The following is an 18,705-nucleotide window of genomic DNA, read 5'->3' as shown; positions in this document are numbered from 1 at the left end:
TGATAGCAATTTTTGAAATGGCATGAGTTTATTGTTTTATGGTGGCAGGTCTTGTGAGTTGTGATTTGTGAAATCAATTTTTGAAATGGCGTGAGCTACTAGTTGGTTTAAATTTAATAGTTTAAGAAGTTTTAACTTATGGTTTTCATTTTTTTATGGAATTTTTGTAGATGATGTTGATATTGATCTTGACGATGTTGATGTTGATATTGGGTTTATTTGATCACTTTATAGAGTCACCTAATGGGTATTACATACATAGAGTTTCATATATTCTTATTCTTTCAACAAGCAGCATGCATACTTGTTTTCTTTCTTTCAACAATGACAATTGCCTATAGTAATAAGGTGTAACCTATTATTTGTTTAGCTCCACATGGAAATTGAAGACATAAGTGATGAAGCAATATAAGAGAAGATTGAGCAATTGTTGAAGAATCGATCTAGGAACGAGTGGTAGAAGTTGCACAACCATTTTAAGAAGTGTACAACACTTGAGGAAGCACAAAGAAACAAGCCAAAAGAAAACAGTTTGACTCAAAATAATTGGAATTTACTTTGCAAATATTGGTCTGATCCTAATGTCAATGTATAAAATCTTATAGTTATATTAGACCAATAATCAATATAAGGAATTTACAAGATTCACTATTTTATTGGTTTTATCTAATGTAGGCAAGATGTGAAAAAATTGTTGAGAATCGAACAAAGCATATTATGCCACACAACCAAGGATCTATGGCTTTCATGGTGGTCCACAATGAGTTTGTAAGTACTCTGAATAGCCTTCATTTTTAACCTAGATTGTTTTCGTTAGTTTAGTACAAACATATATAAATCAAATTTGATGAGTCATATAAATTCAATTATTTGGAATTTGAAATTGTATTGTGACCAATTTGGAGGTACATGAAATCAGGAGGAGAATGAATTTAATAGGGAGGAATTTGATCAAATTAGCTTTTTTAAATTCACTCATTTCAAAGAAGGAAAGGGTTGGATGCCCCCAGAAGTTGAGGCAAAATATGTAAATGAAATTAATTAGTATTCAATTGATTGTATGTAACAACGTTGTGTTTGCTTACTAAGATTGGCATTGTTTAACCTAATTCAAATATCAAGAGAAAGTAGATGAACTAACCTTACATTTAGAACAACAAGAAAAGATGTTTGAGATGTGGCTTGCCACTGGAAATCATCCACCTGCTCCTTGAAGGTAAAAATCATTAGCAGTATGTCTCCCTGATGTTTTATGTTAATTTTATCTTACAAACTTTAAACAAATATATAGCTGAGTAATTGTTAATAATGATTGTTATAAACTTGTCTAACATGCATTTATCTAGACGTCCAACAACTTCAACAATTCGCTTTTTTGCTTCTTTTGACATGCGGCTACTATAGGAGTGGTATCTTTTTTGACATCCAAGTAGTGAAGAAAATATTATATATTTTGACATCCAACTAACAAAGAAAGTGTAGTTATTTTATACTAATAGCTGATACATTCTATACTTTTTGTTTATATGTTAATTACAATTGGATGTGTTTATGATACATGTATAGATATATAATATTTTGTTATTACTTGGTTATTTGTTGATTTGTATTAGTATCAATTTGACATTAATTGATATTTTTTACTTAGTTAAAAAGATGTTTCATATGAATTTTTTTACTTTGAGAATCAATACATTTGTTAATTTTCAATCAAAAACAAATTCTCGTCGTAATTCATCATAAAAGAAAGGACGAAATATTTTATCCCCAAATCTTAACACAATCATGGATGGAAATTTTCGTCCCCAATTCACCACAAAGACAAGGACAAAAACATTTGTCCCCAATTATTGACCCAATCAAGGATGAAATTTTTTGTCCCCAGTTGTGCATTTTTTTTGGACGAATAGTTATTCTTTTGTGGACAAAAAATTTCGTCACAAAATAAATAATCTTTAATGACGAAACCGTATTTCATCCCCAATGACGTGGCTTTGGGGATGATTTGTTTTTTCGTGGGCATTACCTTTTGGTAACGCGACTTTGGGGAGGATTTGGTTTGTTGTCCCGCATTGCTTTTTAGGAGGAATTTTTCATCACCTTTTTTTAAAATTTCTTGTAGTGTTCCCAACTGAGGTTTACCAAAATCCAAAGTTCATATCCCTAGTTGCATTTATTTCAGATTCTCACTCTTAATCTAACACCGTTAATTACTATTTGATTGTAACATAATGCTATTACCAAACTGCCCCCATCTTCTTCTTCTTCTTCATCTCTCCTCCGTTCTAACATAGGAACTCCATTTTACAACTTTGTTTTTTTACCCATTCTTCCTCCTCTTCTTCTTCTCTTCTTTTCCTTCTTTCTTTCTTCTTCTCTTCTCTCTATCAGTTGCTTCCCCTCGCCATCCCCACCAAAACCCCCAACACTTGGCCCCACCATTTCCTTTTAATTCACTATCATCCCAACCCATCGTCCGTTAATCACTGTCGCAAAGCCACCACCTTAGAATTCATTGTCGTCGTACCCAACTTCATCTCACAACCAAAAGGGCCACAAACAACTAAAGTCTCCTTTCAACCTGTAGTCAATCTTTTCACATTTGACAGCAAACACCATTGCCCACCCAACTCATCTCACAACCATAATTCTCTGTTGTTGCTATAAGGAGTGGGTTTCTTATTTTTACAATTTTGGATGGAGGTGGCAATGTTTGGGTTTCTTGTAGGTTCATTTGAGATTTCTTTTGGATTGTATTAACTAATTTCGTTCAGTTTTTGTGAGTTGTGATTACTAGTTGCTTGGTAATTTTGTGGGTTTTTTAGGACAATTTTGTGGGTTTCTAAGGATTTTTGGTTGTTTGAGGAAAAAAAATGGAGAAACATGGAAGTGGTGCCAGTGTGGTGGGGGTGAGAGGGACGATGTGGGTTGGCCATGATGAGGGCTATTGTGCGCGGTGGAAGGCGGGTGGGTGGAGTGGGTTGTTGGCCATGGAGGGGATTGCAAGGGGAAGCAACTTGTGGAGAGAAGAGAAGAAGAAAGAGAGAAGGAAAAGAGGAAGAATGGGTAAAAAAAAAAAAAAAAGTTGTAAAATGGAGTTCCTATGTTAGAACAGAGGAGAGACAACGAAGAAGAAGAAGAAGATAGGGGCAGTTTGGTAATAGCATTATGTTAGAATCAAACAAGGGTAGTTTGGTAATAACATTATGTTAGAATCAAACAGTAATTAACAGTGGAATAAATGCAACCAGGGGTATGAACTTGGGATTTCAGCAAACCTCAGGTGGGAATATGTCGTTTGCTCAATGTTTTAATCATTTATAGTTTTTATAGGTCATTTACCATCTTATCCTTGTTTTGCTTAATTTAACTGAAATTTTATGAAGTTCAGGTAATGAGGTTGGGAGTTTAAGGCTATTCTTGATACCTTAGGGTCAGGAGCGGATCTAGAGTATGTTAAGGGAAGGCCATGGCCCACCCTCAATTTTTTTTAAAAAAAATATTAAATATGTTATTCTCACAAAGATTTGGTTTGACTTTGGCCCACCCTTAATTTTTATTTTTAAATATTAAATATTAAAAAATCTGGCCCACTCTCAATTTTAATACTAAAAAAACTTGGCCTACTCTCAATTTTAATAATAAAAAATCTTGGCATACCTTCAATTTTTTAATAAAACTTGCAAAACCTTCCTCTTCAATTGCAAACCCTTAGTCTCTCATGTCTCCCCAGTTCCTCTGCTACTCTCCCTAATCCTTCATAGTTCAGACTTCAACAAAATTCTATTAGCCATTTTCTCTCTGGTTAGTTCTTTTTTTTTTTTTTTTTTTTTTTTTTTTTTTGTGTGTGTGTGTTGTGTGTGTATAATGTTTTTCTTTCATTTGTGTATATTAACATTGATTTTTTTATTGAGAAAACTTTTAGCAAAAAAGGGGAAGTTTTTAGATTTCAATATTTTGTGATAGGTAAATGATTATTTTATGGTCCCAAAATTTGGAAGAAAAATAATATATAGATCATAGAAATAGAATCAAGGAGGCTTTTATTTTTATATATTGTTTAAGACTTTAAGTTGATGATTGAAAACAAATAAAGAGGATAACAATGTAGGTTTATTTGGTTGACCACGAATTTTTTTATTTGCTGAAGCTTGAAATGGCAGATAAAGATTGGTAACAGCACTAATAGTCTAATACTCTAATATTATATTTCAGATTATAATACTTCTTTCTTAATTGCTCCATTAACTTTTATTATATATATAAATCTTACTCAATTTCATTTTTCCCTGCTAAAAAATCATTATGAAGTGACATAATTGTGACTAATTATTTAAGACCAATAATTATTTAGATGAATATTATGGAAAAGATAAAAAATAGTTGGAAAATTTAGAATTTCCATAGTTATTATAGAATTCAATTCGTGAGTTAATTTATTTCTTTGTATTTATATAATTTTATTTCTTTGTATTTAGATATGGAAAAATATTTTTACAGAAAGTCAATTGCTGAGACATCTCAACTTTGTTCTGGTGTCAATGATAATGAAAACCAACCTTCTTCAAAGAAAAATTGCTTCGAAGTTGACTTGGAAAATCTTCCTTTTGATCCAGGATTTCAACTAAGAATTACGTTTTATCATCCTATTGTTCGAGACCAAGTCAGAATGAGCTATTTACAAAAGGGTCCTTATCAACCTCACAACCATAAGTTTCCCAAATCAAAATCTAGTGATCATGAACGAAGTTTTCAACGTTCTTGGTTTGACAAATATCCTCACTGGTTGGGAATATAGTGTTGAGAATGATGGTGCATATTGTTTATGTTGTTATCTTTTCAAACCAGATAAAGGTGAGCAAAGTGGATATGACTCTTTTGTTCTTGATGAGTTTCGCAATTGGAAGAGACTTGAAAATTTTGAATATCATATTGGAGGTCCTAATAGCTATCATAACCAAGCTTTGAAAAATTGTCAAGCTTTGATGAACCAAAAGCAGCATGTGAGTACAATTATTAACAAGAAATCTAACAACAGCAAGAAGATTATTGTATTTGGTTGAGAGTCAGCTTCTTCTTCAGCAAGGATTGCCTTTTCGTTGCCCTGATGAGTCTGATAATTCAATGAATCGAGGAAACTTTCTTGAACTTTTACACTATACAGCTAAGCAAAATGAAGAATATAGATTAGTAGCATTGGAGAATGCTCCTGAACATGGTAAATTGATTGCTTCTAGTATCCAAAAAGACATAATCAATGCATTTTCAATTGAAACCATCAACAAACTAATTAGTGATCTTGGAAATATTTTTTTTTCTATATTAGTTGATGAAGCTCGTGATGGATCCAACAAAGAGCAGATGGAAATTATCTTATGTTATGTAAATAAAACATGATGTATTGTTGAGTGTTTACTGAGCATTATGCATGTCACGGATATGACTGCTTTGTCACTAAAGATGGGAATTGAAACGTTGTTCTCTAAATACAATTTGAGCATATCAAGGTTATGATGGTGCGAGTAATATGCGAGGTCAGTTTAATGGGTTAAAAGCACTTATATTGAAAGATAATGAATACGCCTTCTATGTTCATTGTTTTGCTCACCAACTTCAACTAGCACTTGTAGCTATGGCAAAAAAGGATACAAATATTGAGAGACTTTTTTTGAAAGTTTCTTGTGTGATAAATATTGTTGGATGGTCACCTAGACGTCAAGATCTTCTTTATAAGAAACAAGCTTTGAAGGTGAAAAAAGCTATCGAAAGTGGTGAGCTTTCAACAGGGCAAGGCCTTAATCAAGATACTAGTCTTAAGCAGTCAAGGGAAACACGGTGGGATTCACATTATGGGACTTTATTCATGAGCTTGATTAATTTGTTTTCATCTATTATTGAAGTGCTTGAGGATCTTACTGAAAATTCTGATAATAGAGTTGAAGCAAGTGATTTGGTGGATTATATGACTTCTTTTGATTTTGCTTTTAACCTGCACATGATGAAAAACATTTTGGGAATCACATTTGAACTTTCACAAGCATTGCAAAGGAATGATCAAGATATTATAAATCCTATGTCTTTGGTTCACTTGTCGAAAAGAAGATTATTGTTGATAAGAAATAATGGACGGGATAATCTATTTGATGGAGTTTCTCATTTTTGCATTGCTCAAAATATAAATGTGTCAAATATGGAAGAGAAATTTGTTGCACAAGGGAGATCGTGGCGTAATGTTCAAGAGATAACAAATTTATTTCATTATCATGTCGAGTTGTTCTATATCATAATAGTTTTGCAACTATCAAAGCTTAACAATCGTTTTAATGAAGGTGATACATAATTACTTATTTGCATGGCATCCCTAAATCCAAGTGATTGCTTTCAAGCATTTGATAAGGGAAAATTAGTTCGTTTAGCGCAATTTTATCCACTTGAATTTTCTTCTACGGATCTTATGGCACTTGAACTTCAACTTGATAATTACATTGATGATATGCACTCAAATAGTGATTTTTCATAACTAAATGATATTACCAGTCTTGCTCAGAAAATGATTGAAACGAAGAAGCATCTTATTTACTCATTGGTTTATTTGCTCATCATATTGGCTTTAACCTTACCAGTTGCAACTGCAAGTGTAGAAAATGCATTTTCTACTATGAAAATTGTGAAGACTTATTTACGCAATCGGATGGGAGATCAATTCTTGAATGATAGCTTAATTCCATATGTTGAGAACGATATATTTGACAATGTTGATAAAGAGATGGTCATGCAATGATTCCTCAATATAAAGCCCCGTTGAGGACAATAGTAAATGTAATTTTTATTTTCTTTTTGTGACAATTTTGATTAGAAAAACATAATATGAATGTTATATACAATTAGTTTTCATTTGGCCCACCCTAACAAAAACTTCTGGATCCGCCCCTGCCTAAGGTGTTGAAATAATAATTAGGTAAACCTCAAGGGGCTGTCAACCATTATCCCTCAAAATAAAATCTAATAGTTAATTGATGTCAATCCTATAATCAAAATCTAATAGTTAATTGAAATCGACTTAAACCTAGTACAGACTTAAAACTCCATTATTTCTTTAACTAGTTTGGTTTGTGAAACTTATTTAAAAGATTATCTTTATATTAGTACTTATAAAATAATTTATTTTATAAAAAATTTCTAAATAATGTTTGTATAGCTTTTAATTAAGAATGAAAAGTTGTTTATACAAACGTGAAATATAAAAATATCTTGAAACTTAATTAAAAATTATTTTATAATATTTATATAAGTAAAAATTATTTTAATTTTTATTTAAAAAAAAAAAAAAAATATTTAATTTTGTGAATAATTATTTTCAATTTTTTTTTTTAATATTTATATAAGTAAAAATTATTTTAATTTTTATTTAAAAAAACAAAACAATGGTGTCATTGGTTGGCAATTCTTGAGACTTGAGAGTTCATTCAACGATATTGTCGATTAGTTTGGAAACTCCATATCTTATTGTAGTGATAGTGTACTAAAATAATTTATATATATAGATTTAATTCATATTTTATATCTAAATAGTATCATCTAATTAAGTTCCTCATACTTTTTAGTAGTTACAATCTCCAAAGACAGCCCCCATAGAGTTGTTTTCCATAATGTTATACCCGCCCAGGCCAAGGCTTTCCTTAAGAAGTATTAACCAAAAATGACTTGTCATTTGACAAGCGAATTACTGCGAATGGTAATGGAGAGTGGTTGAAGTTATCATGATTGGTTGCATCTATAAGAATATGTGAAAGCATATTCTGGGTACTATGATAAAACCCCACGTGAATTACTAGCTTGGAATATGTCATTGAATTTAAATGTATTAAAACTTCATCCTCACCAGTTTGAGAAAAGGTCTGAGAGAGTAATTAAGTCAATATTATCTTGTTCATGGACTAGGCAAGACCCAATAGTATTCGTACGAGAAGGATGGATCCTAGGACAGTTAAACAAGAATGTAAAAACTTTGATAATTCTTGTTATATTTGTCGCTTCTTTCTGCATAATTATGACCAATTATGGACAACAAGCTAGGTCTTTTAACCTTCTCAATACAAATGGATGTGATATTCTATATATTTCCAACTTCGGTGATTCTAATTCTGACACTGGAGGAAAATCAGTAGCATTTCACAGACTTCCTTCAGCTAATGACGATACTTACTTCCACAAGTCATCTGGGAGGTACTGTGCGGACGCCTCATTCTTGATTTTCTGCGTTAGTGTAGATAGGAGTGTTAATTCTTGCTTTGCTTCTCATTTCAATTATATAGTGTTTCACACTAGTTAGTAGTTATTTATCTTTGTAGCTGAGAAATTGGGATCGCCCTTCTTGAGTGCATATGTGGACTCAATTGGTACAAATTTTTGACATGGGGCAAAATTTTGCTACTGGAGATTCTATAATTCAACCATTGGATACAAAAAAAATTTAGGGAGGTTTCAGCCCCATCTCTTTTGACATACAACTTTCATAATTTGAACCATTCAAAGCACACACAATTGATGTACAACAAAGGTTAGAAGTAAAAGCTCCATTTGAATTCAAGGGTGAAAATAATCTTGAGAAACAAAAATTATGCTTTATTGGAAAATCATTTTAACTTCGATTCATTCAGGTGCCATGTATCCGTCAAAAGCAGTCTCCTAAGACCTGATGACTTCTCCGAGGTGCTTTACACATTTGATATTGGACATAATGATCTTCATTCTAGATTCAAGTCTATGACAGAGGAACAATTGAATGAGTCTACTCCTAGAATCATCAATCGTTAAGACAGGCCGTAGAGTTGTGCTTTTGGTATGGTAATAACTAAACAGATAAATATTCTGCAACATACACAAAACATTTACATCTGTTGAAACTTTTGCAAAGCAAGTTTGCACCCTGTGCCAGCATATTAGTAATATTAAGGCTGCAGTTGAACAATTAGCTTGAACTTTTTCACACGTTTTAGAATCCTTTACTAGTAGGTTGTTTAACGGTTTTCTCTAAAAGATGGTTTTTCATTCAGGTGCTGTAACCCACAAGTGTGAGGAGCCAGCAAAAACTAAATAGCAGTTTAGGGTAATCATTTGAGCTAAAGCTTCAGGGCAAAATGCAGATCCATATTGCTATTTCCTCTTAAATCTCTTGATGCAACTTTGGATAGGGATGCAACTTTGCATAGGTAGAGTTAGACCTGGCAAAAACAGGCGGGCAAGCCGGGTCCAAACAGGTGCGGGTACCATGGGTATGAGTCCCACTAGTACGAGCCCCACTAGTACGGGCCCAAAACAGGTCGATCTAAATAGGTCCAGAATATTGGACCTGCACCCTACCCTATGCGGGTACTGGTGGACCCGCAAGTACTCGGACTATTCACAGACAATTTTAAATTCCTTTCACCCCCAGTAGTTTTCAATTATGACAGTTACACCCCCAAAATTCCTATAGTTTTCATTTTTTACTATTACACCCCTGGAGTCAACTACTCTAAATGCAATTCAATTCACATAAACAAATACCAAATACATAATCACTAATACACATATACAAATACCAACCACAATAAACAGATACATAATCACTAATACGCTTAAACAAATACCAACCATAGTAAACAAATACATAATTACTAATACACATAAACAAATACCTTTTACAATGAACAAATACATAATCACTAATACACAAAAACAGATACCAAACACAATAAATCAATAACACAAATACAAAATTACAAATACAAAAACACAAGATAAATTTAACTTGACTTGACATTGTTCAACTAAAAATATTTTTGGCCAGCTCATGTTCATTCCACGGTGGGGGTGATAGTAGAGTCTCTTGATTCCGTAATCCCTAGATTAGTTAATGGCATATTAAGATCATCATCCATATCATCATCTACAATTATCAACTACAAATATTAATAAATGTAAATAATAGAACATATGAAATATTATGTTAACATGTTACCTTTAAACTCATATCCATGTAGTCAAGTCCGAGTACATATCAAAGATTCTGCATTTTTGGGTCAAAGTGAGCTTCGATATTTGTTGAGCACTTTACTACCAATACTAAAAGCAAACTCCGAAGCAACATATGTTATTGGTATACTCATGATATCACGAGCCATCATAGAAAGTACCGGATAACGATCACAATTCCTCTTCCAATACTCAAGAATATCCAAATTGTTAGAGTAGGTGCATTAGAGCCAACGTTTTAGCTCTTGTAAACTCATTTCAAATAAATGAATAAAAAAGGCATCGCTTATTTATGAGCACATAGACTGTAATATCTATTTACTGTGCATAAAGAAAATAGTATATGTCCTTAGAAAAGTTGGAACCAATGACGAGAGAATTAAGTGTTATAAATCTTAATTGTGAGAACCTTATGAGCACAGATGGTGGCCCTTCTTAAACTTTATGTAGTCATAGTCTAAATCTGACTAAAGACACAGATTATACGGAGAGATTATCATCGCGTTGAACGACTTTATCGAAAGGTAGTGACAGATCTCACATGTCAAGGCTGTGGGCATCAACCTAGTGCAACGCATTGGTGCTTGCTCGTGCAAGTACATTGAACTAACCCATCAAAGGATTCCACACGAGATGGTAAACCTAGTGTCTGTGGAATATATCCTTTTTACGGATGGTGGTGCATGTGGTCCTTCAACTTGAGATCCCCAAAGCGCCATGTGTAAATATCGATGTGATTTGACACTAGTCTGACGTCGTCTCTCTTAAGGATTACCAAAACAGTAGTGATTGATTGCATCAAGAAGTACATTATGGCTATAGTGGATCAACAAAAGATTCATCACTCTTGGTTACAGGAGATCTTATCTCGGTGAGATATTTGGTTAAAGACTACAACCTCAAATCCGTGGCTACGATGGAATCAAGTTGGTGCTCGAATCCAATTTTATAGTCTTCAGATTCAAAATCCAAATATAGAACATGTCATTATCCAATTTATTGGAAGAGTTTTTAGCAAAATTGGATTCATATTAATTTTAATTAATATGGAGATATATATATATATATATTTAATATATATATTAAAACCCAAATATATATATATATATAGATTAAATAAATATATTTAATTAATTAGTTTATATATATTTATGGAATCAAATAAATAGCTTTATTTATTTAATTAAGTATTTGATATTTAAATAGGATAATCTGTCTAAGAAATATTATCCTTTCCTTTTAGGATTAGAGGAATCCTTTCAAAATAGGGATTCAAGGATTGTAATCCTTATTGAATTCCTATTTGGATTTATACGATAAAAGGAGGAGGGTTTTTAGTTTAAACACAAAAGAATTCTTTTGGGAAATATAGTTGCATAAAATCAAACTATTCTCTCTCTCTCTCTCATTCACGCTAAAAACCCTAGCCACCCTTGAGAGTTTTCTCTCAATTTTCTGCCACAATCACTTTAGCCCTTTGATTGGTCTAGCAATCAATGCTAGGGTGATCTCGAGCCTGCCTTCATGTGGATACCGATGGACTCAATCCTACGTTGCATTGATAGCAACTAGTTGGAGAAATCCAAAGAAGGAGTTGCCAACGAAGGTAAATCACATAACCTTGTATGGTTATTTTATGTTGATTATTCAGTCGAAATCATGTTCTTGGATAATGGAATTATGCCATGGCAAGAATTTTTATTCTAATTCCGCGCTTGCCATGACATGATTCCTACACAAATTTTGATTTTTAACATGATCAAACCTTGTTTCTTCCAAATAATGATCCAATTCAGATTTCTTAGTGGTAATAAATTCACTCTCACAGTTGTCAAAATCCTGCACCATTTAAATAGTTAAGTATCAAAAGTTAAAATTAAACAATAAACAATATTTTATTAATCACAAGAATATAAAAAGTATAGTGACTTATACAAGTATAATATACACACCTACCAAGAGTAGGACCACTCGCAGTAGAAACAACTGAATGTGAGGCAGGAATTTGTTTGGAACATTGGACCTCGTAAGCTGGAAAAAGCTTATAGAAGTTATTCTTAACAACCTCCATCTTTTGTTGAGTATTAGTTAAATCATAAACTTTTTTGTAAGCATACTCCACAAACTGAAACTTGAGATATGGGTTAACAATAATTGCAGTAGTCAACACAAGACTATAAGATTCCTAATATTTTGTAAATTTCAGGATCATTTGTTCCGCCATGCTCCTAATAACTTCATCCTCACTCATCCTCTCTTCAATTAAACGCAATTGAATTTCCCACACACATTTAAAATACAAGTTTGCTGTAGGATATTTGGAACCCAAGAATAAAGTTGTAATCTCATAAAATGGTTTGAAGAACTTGCATATCCTCTCCCCACTATCCCATTCTTCATTTGATGGACAAAATTTATAATTGAGATATATTGTTGATAAAGCTACAAACACAGGACGACGTATTGACGTAGTTTCAAGCATTAAAAAAGTTGAATTCCATCTAGTGGAAACGTCCAATCCCAAACCCATTGAGCTTTTCACACTCATTTGTACAGCAAGTTCTCCAAAATTGATTCTTCTAGCCTCAATTCCTTTATATATTTCACACTATCTTGAATCTTATTTAAAGTCACACTAGTAGTTTTTAACTCTTCCTGAACAATAAGATTCAAAATATGTACAGAACATCGCACATACAAAAAATCACCCATACATAACAAAGCATTCTACACACAAAATTGATTCCTTAAGATATCCCCCATCCTATCATATTACTACTTGCACGTCCAAAGTAATTGAGAAAACTTTCTTTTCAATTCCCCATTCTTGTAAGAAAGTCAAAACTTTATTTGCCAAAACAATCCCTAAGTGTAAAGAAGGAATATGGAAAAAGTTGAGTATTTTACTTTGTAACACCCAATTCTCATCTACGTAATGAATCGTTAAAGAAACATATCCCTCAATTGTAACAGAAGTCCAAACATCATAAGTTAAGCATATTCTACTAGTAAGCATATATCCTTAATTCAAGCTTAGTTGTTTTTTTTCATCGTTCCATATACTTTTAAGCAATCCGCCTTAGCGGTATTCCTAGTATAATGCTTAACATGCTTACACAAATACAAAAAGACATTCTTAATTCCTTGATTCTCGATATATGAATATGGATAATTATGCTGAATAATTGATAATGTCATCTTCTCACGAAAAGTCTCATGACTAATCTTTCTACTTTGCAATTTATGATCATGATCAATCAATAATTACGTTATATCAGTATTGCCACATTTTGGACAATCTCCTATATGACGCTTCAATTTTTTAGTCTCATGAGTGGAACTACCATAAGCATAAGTTTTATTGCATCCCTTACACCTAGCCCTCTCATTCCTATTCTCATCAAAATATGTATCAAAGTAATTCCAAACTTCTGATGTTTACGTTTACTTTTAGAACTAGTAGTAATACTAGTATTAGAAGGAAACGGCATTATCCTAGAAGCATCATCACTTTCTCTCACATTAACCATATCCATATCTATAGACTCAGAATCCGCCATGTCAATGCTTGAAACTACCTGAACAAAAAAATCAATAATTAGTTATGACAAATCAAAAATTGAAAATTCTCCAGCAAGAAACTAGACAAACTAAAAACAGCCTGATCACCTATTAGCTTCTCCTTATCAAGATAAAAACAGCACAGTCACTAAAATAACTCTGAAAAAATCCACTAAAAAGACATTAACAGGCTCATATAATATGTAATAAAATCTACAATAAAGCAAGCAAAAGCATAAAGGCCGACCACATATAATTAGAGATGATTGTGTTCTATTTGATGCAAGCTAGATAATTTTTCATCATCCATAGAAGAAACAGAATGGGAATTGAAAGAGAAAATTGAAACAACATTAGTATCATACAAGCTTGAAATATAAATCAAAATGATGCTTGGACTTACTAAACATGAGTGCTTTGTATAGCCCCAAAAGTGCACAACTATCATACCAACCTATCCCAATACACAAATCAAGTATGTCTATACAAATTTGACAATATACTGCTTTATTTCTACAAAAAAAATTTTTGACAAATTTAACCTAAATAACAGTTATTATGTGAATTTTGTGTTACGGAAATAGCGAACATAAATGATAAATATAGTCTTCAGTTTCTACAAGACATAAAACAAAAAAAGTGGAAAAGTGGGTTTGAGTTCATAAGAAAACCCCCTTAAAATTCTGTTTTCATTTTGCTTCTCTATTTTCAATTTGAGTTCATTCTTTGAAAACAAGAACACACAAAACATTATCGAATGCTCCTTCAAAACATTTGTACCAAATCTTCAACAATTTCACAATTATTTATCTTTTAGAAAAACCAGGAATCTCCAAACCAGTAACCCCAACATAAGCCCATAACATCCAAACATTTTATTTCTCTTATGTTTTCTCCAGCGACAAACAAAAACACAAAGCATGAAGTGAAAAACAGTAACCCCAACATAAACCCATAACATGCACACTTTGTATTTCCCTTATGTTTTCCCAAGCGACAAACAAAAACACAAAGCATGAAGTGAAAAACAAGAAATAAGCAACAAGAGAAGCACCAAGAAATAAAGTGAAAGCAAAGCAGTGACAGAGCAATAAATCTTGGAAGCGAGAAGCTAAGATAGTAAAGTGGAAAAGGTTTAACTAGTTAAACTTTATGGATCAGTTGCTGAAGAATTAGTAGTAGTTGAAGAAGAAGAAGAAGAAGAGAATCGATTTAGCAGAGAAGAGAAAGTAGAGAAGCGGTGGTTGAGGAGTGTGAGAGTCTGGGGGAGGAGATGTCGATGGTGTGACAGTGTGACGATCGGTGACGGTCGATTACAGTGTGAGACAGTGAGAGACGAGAGTGAGTGATTGTGAGAGAGTAAATGTCGAGATTTTGTAGGGACTTAAGGTTACTGGGTTAGGGATTTCAATTTAGATAATTAAGGGTCTTTTTTTTTTTAAAAAAAAAAAAAAAAAAAAAAAGGATACCCATGGGTGTACCCGCCTCACCCTCTAGCAAAACGAGCTGGGCCAGGTTCGGGTTCAATGTAATAGACTCATACCCTATATTTTTTACTCGGGTACAGGTCGACCCGCAGGTCCGAACCCGTTCTGCCAGGTCTAGGTAGAGTGGAGAGTTATTTTCTCTACATCTTGAGAGCTTTGGGATAGGATTACAATATTCTACAAATTGTTGCCTGGTTGCCCCGTATATTTGAATTATATCTCTGCTTACAATGTCATGGAAAACCTTATAAGGTCAAGGGATTCAATAATTCCCTCAAAAAATAGTCATATATCCGCCTTCATGTATTTAGAAAATCAAATCAGGCATGGTTGAAATCCTTCCTCCCTTTAATTTCAACTTGTTTTTTTTATGTTTCAACTACTACATGAAATTGGTGCCAAAGCATTTTGGATATATAATACAAGTCTCATTGGTTGTCTGCCCTATTTTATCATATATCACCATCCAAAGTGTGAAAATGTGGACAAAAAGAGTAATACTACACATACATCATTTTCATACAACATTTTTCATACAACATTATGTGGCAAGATATGATTGGTTAATTTAAAGTTAAAATTAAACTTTCACCCAATCATATCTTGCCACGTAATGTTGTATGAGAAATGTTGTATAAAAATGATGTATGTGTAGTATTATTCGGACAAAAATGGCTGCATAATGTTGAGAAAAAAGATTCCCACAACTCAAACAATCCATTAAGCAAAAGCTTACAACTATGCAATATTTAGAAGAGAAAAATTGCAAACTCCTTACACTATCCCAAAAAGTTCAATTACACCCTTAATAAACATCCACTATGACTATTCTTTTGGTGTCTTTCTTACACTTTTTTGAGATACTTTAAGAACTCAAATTACTAGTCTATTTAAAGGGGAGAATCCCCTTGCAACCCCCTTTCCCAAGCAACATGGGATTCAAGGCACTATCACAACAATTCCTCACTTGACTTGAATCCCCAAGCATCATAGTAGCATTTGAAAAACTTACTTGGTTGACAGTCTTTTTTTCTTTTTCAACAGGAACTAGAACAACTTTATTACTTAATTTCTTTAGAAACACATCTTTATCAAGCAAATATAGTTGCTTTTCATTCTTATTGCCTTGCAAAATCAGAACATAATTTTTATACACTTTACATCCATCACTTTGATCAATGTAGGTATATCCATGAGAAGCTAACTCACTCAAAGAAGTAAAATTGTGACTACAACTCGACATATACCTCACATGACGAAGATTTTTAACAACACCATTCTAAAGCTTGAGAAGAACGTTACCAACTCCTTCAATCTTCACTTTCTCGTTATTACCGACAACAATATTTCCATAATTTCCATCTTCTTTCAACTAAAAAAAAAACAATCTTTATCATTACAAACATGCATAGCTGCAACAGAATCTAAAACCCAACCTTTTCACCCTTTGAAGTTTGAGTTACATCTTGACATGTTACTAAAAATTCACCTTTATTATCAGCAACACAAGCGTCATTCTTTCATCCATCATTCGAATCCTTCACCTGTTGAACCTTCTTGAAAGCAAACATATCCCCCTTTAATTTCTTGCAACGTGGTTGGATATGTCCCTTCTCTCCACAATAATAGCACTCTTTATTACTGTAATCTTTGCCTTTTGATCAAGATCTCCATCTTAATTCATTATCTCTTTCTTGAGTCCTCCTTCAATTAAAACTTTTTACAACTAGCAGATCTCCTCTAAGTGACGAGTTATTTGATCCCATAAACCTTTCATTTTCACGCAACAAGACAGTCACATCATCTAATTTTAAAGTAGATATGCATACTAACAAAGTTTGAACTAAATGTCTATAACATTTAGGCAAAGATGACAACAATATCAATGTTTTTTCTTCATCCTTTAACTCATAAAAAATGGCCAATAATTGAGATACTAGCCCATTTAAGTCATTTAAATGATCATGGAGACTCGTACCATCATCCATCTTCAAAGAATACAAATACATCTTCAAACACAGTATGTTAGTCAATGATTTCGACACATAAATGCCCTCCAAATTTTCCCACAAACCCTTTAGTGTAGACTCAATCAACACGCTGCACTTAATCTCTGGAGCTAGGGCCAATCTGATTGTACTGACAGCTTTCTTCTTAATTCTATTCCATTCTCTATCAGACATTTTCTCTAGCTTGCTCTCTTCTAATGCCTAATCAAGACCTTGTTGTATCAAAAGGTCTTGTATCGTACTTTGCCATAACATAAAATTAATTTTACCATCAAATAAAGGAACCTCAAACTTAGATATATCTCCACAAAATTTGAAATGCTTGACAATCGCCAATCTACTCTTAAATTCAGCCTCCTTTTGAGCTTGCCTTCTCCTAGATAATGAACTTGGTTCTGATACCACTTGTTGGAAAAAAAAGATTCCCACAACTCAAAAAATCCACTAATCAAAAGCTTACAACTATGCAATTTTTAGAAGAGAAAAATTGTAAACTCCTTATACTATTCCAAGAAGCCCAATTACACCCTTACTAACAACCCAATACAACTATTCTTTTGGTGTCTTTCTTACACTTTTTGAGATACTTTAAAAACCTAAACTACTAGTCTATATAAAGGGGAGAGCCTCCTTGCAATTCCCTTTCCTAAGCAATATGGGATTCAAGGCACTATCCAAACACATAAAATCTCACAATGAGATTGCTCAAGAATTTAACAGGCAGCTTAAAGATAAAGTTTTCCAACTAAGGCTATAATTCTCAGCTGCAGTTTTCACTTATGTTAACAACTACTCTGCTAAATATACTTTAATTTTTGAAGCAAAGTAGCAAGGTAAGCTTAGTCATATTTCACCCTTTACTTGAATTTATGTAAGTGCTTTTTTAGTGAATATCTCATAGACGAGTGTTGGGGATTTACAGCTACAGGTTTTTCTTATCCATTTGGATAATGCTAAGGGCACTTGGGGGGCTACTATTTTCCATGTGAAAAGGAGGATTTTGTTAACGGAATTGAACTTTCTAGGGCTGCATGTAGCAACCCTCTAAACTACATTAGTTGGGATGGTATTCATTATTCTCATGTGGCTAATAATTGGGTAGCTAAAAAGATTCTTGATGGCTCACTATCAAATCCTCCAATCCCATCACTGAAGCGTGACATAAGTGTTGCGAAAAATATAGCAAGTGAACTAATCGCTCAAGTAATATAATTAAATGAGTATACTATCGTTCTCACAAAGATTGCTTACCTATTTAATACTGAAATTGTTCTAGTTTTAAATTATTTGAAAACAACAAAAATCGAAATTTGGCTAATTCTATGAATTAAAAGGTAAAATCAACTAAAGAATGCAATAAACAAGATTGAATCACCAATGGGTAGAAATGCTAAGGCATTCGATTTCACCTAACCAATTCAATCTAAATCCCAAAAACATGTTACTAAAGTTTTATCATCCAATGTTGATGGCAAAATACTTTAACCTATTCGAAACCCTCTCTCGTAGAATCGAAATTACTCACATATAATAACCCATGATATCTCTATGTGAATTTAAAAACATATGAGCACATTAAGTTCTATAGTATTTCAATAAAAACCGTACAAATCACGTTGACACATCTCTAT

The 18,705-nt window shown here is 32.8% G+C and overlaps 1 pseudogene; it reads left to right on the top strand.

The window, feature by feature from the left end:
* The first annotated feature begins 8,050 nt into the window (after nucleotides 1-8,050).
* Nucleotides 8,051-18,286, top strand: LOC116134603 (annotated as a pseudogene).
* Nucleotides 18,287-18,705: the final 419 nt, after the last annotated feature.

The sequence above is a fragment of the Pistacia vera genome, unplaced genomic scaffold, assembly GCF_008641045.1.
Source record: "Pistacia vera cultivar Batoury unplaced genomic scaffold, PisVer_v2 Contig29, whole genome shotgun sequence".
Classification (NCBI taxonomy): domain Eukaryota; kingdom Viridiplantae; phylum Streptophyta; class Magnoliopsida; order Sapindales; family Anacardiaceae; genus Pistacia; species Pistacia vera.
Note: the sequence above shows the minus strand (reverse complement) of the source record. Positions and strands in the feature narration are given on the sequence as shown.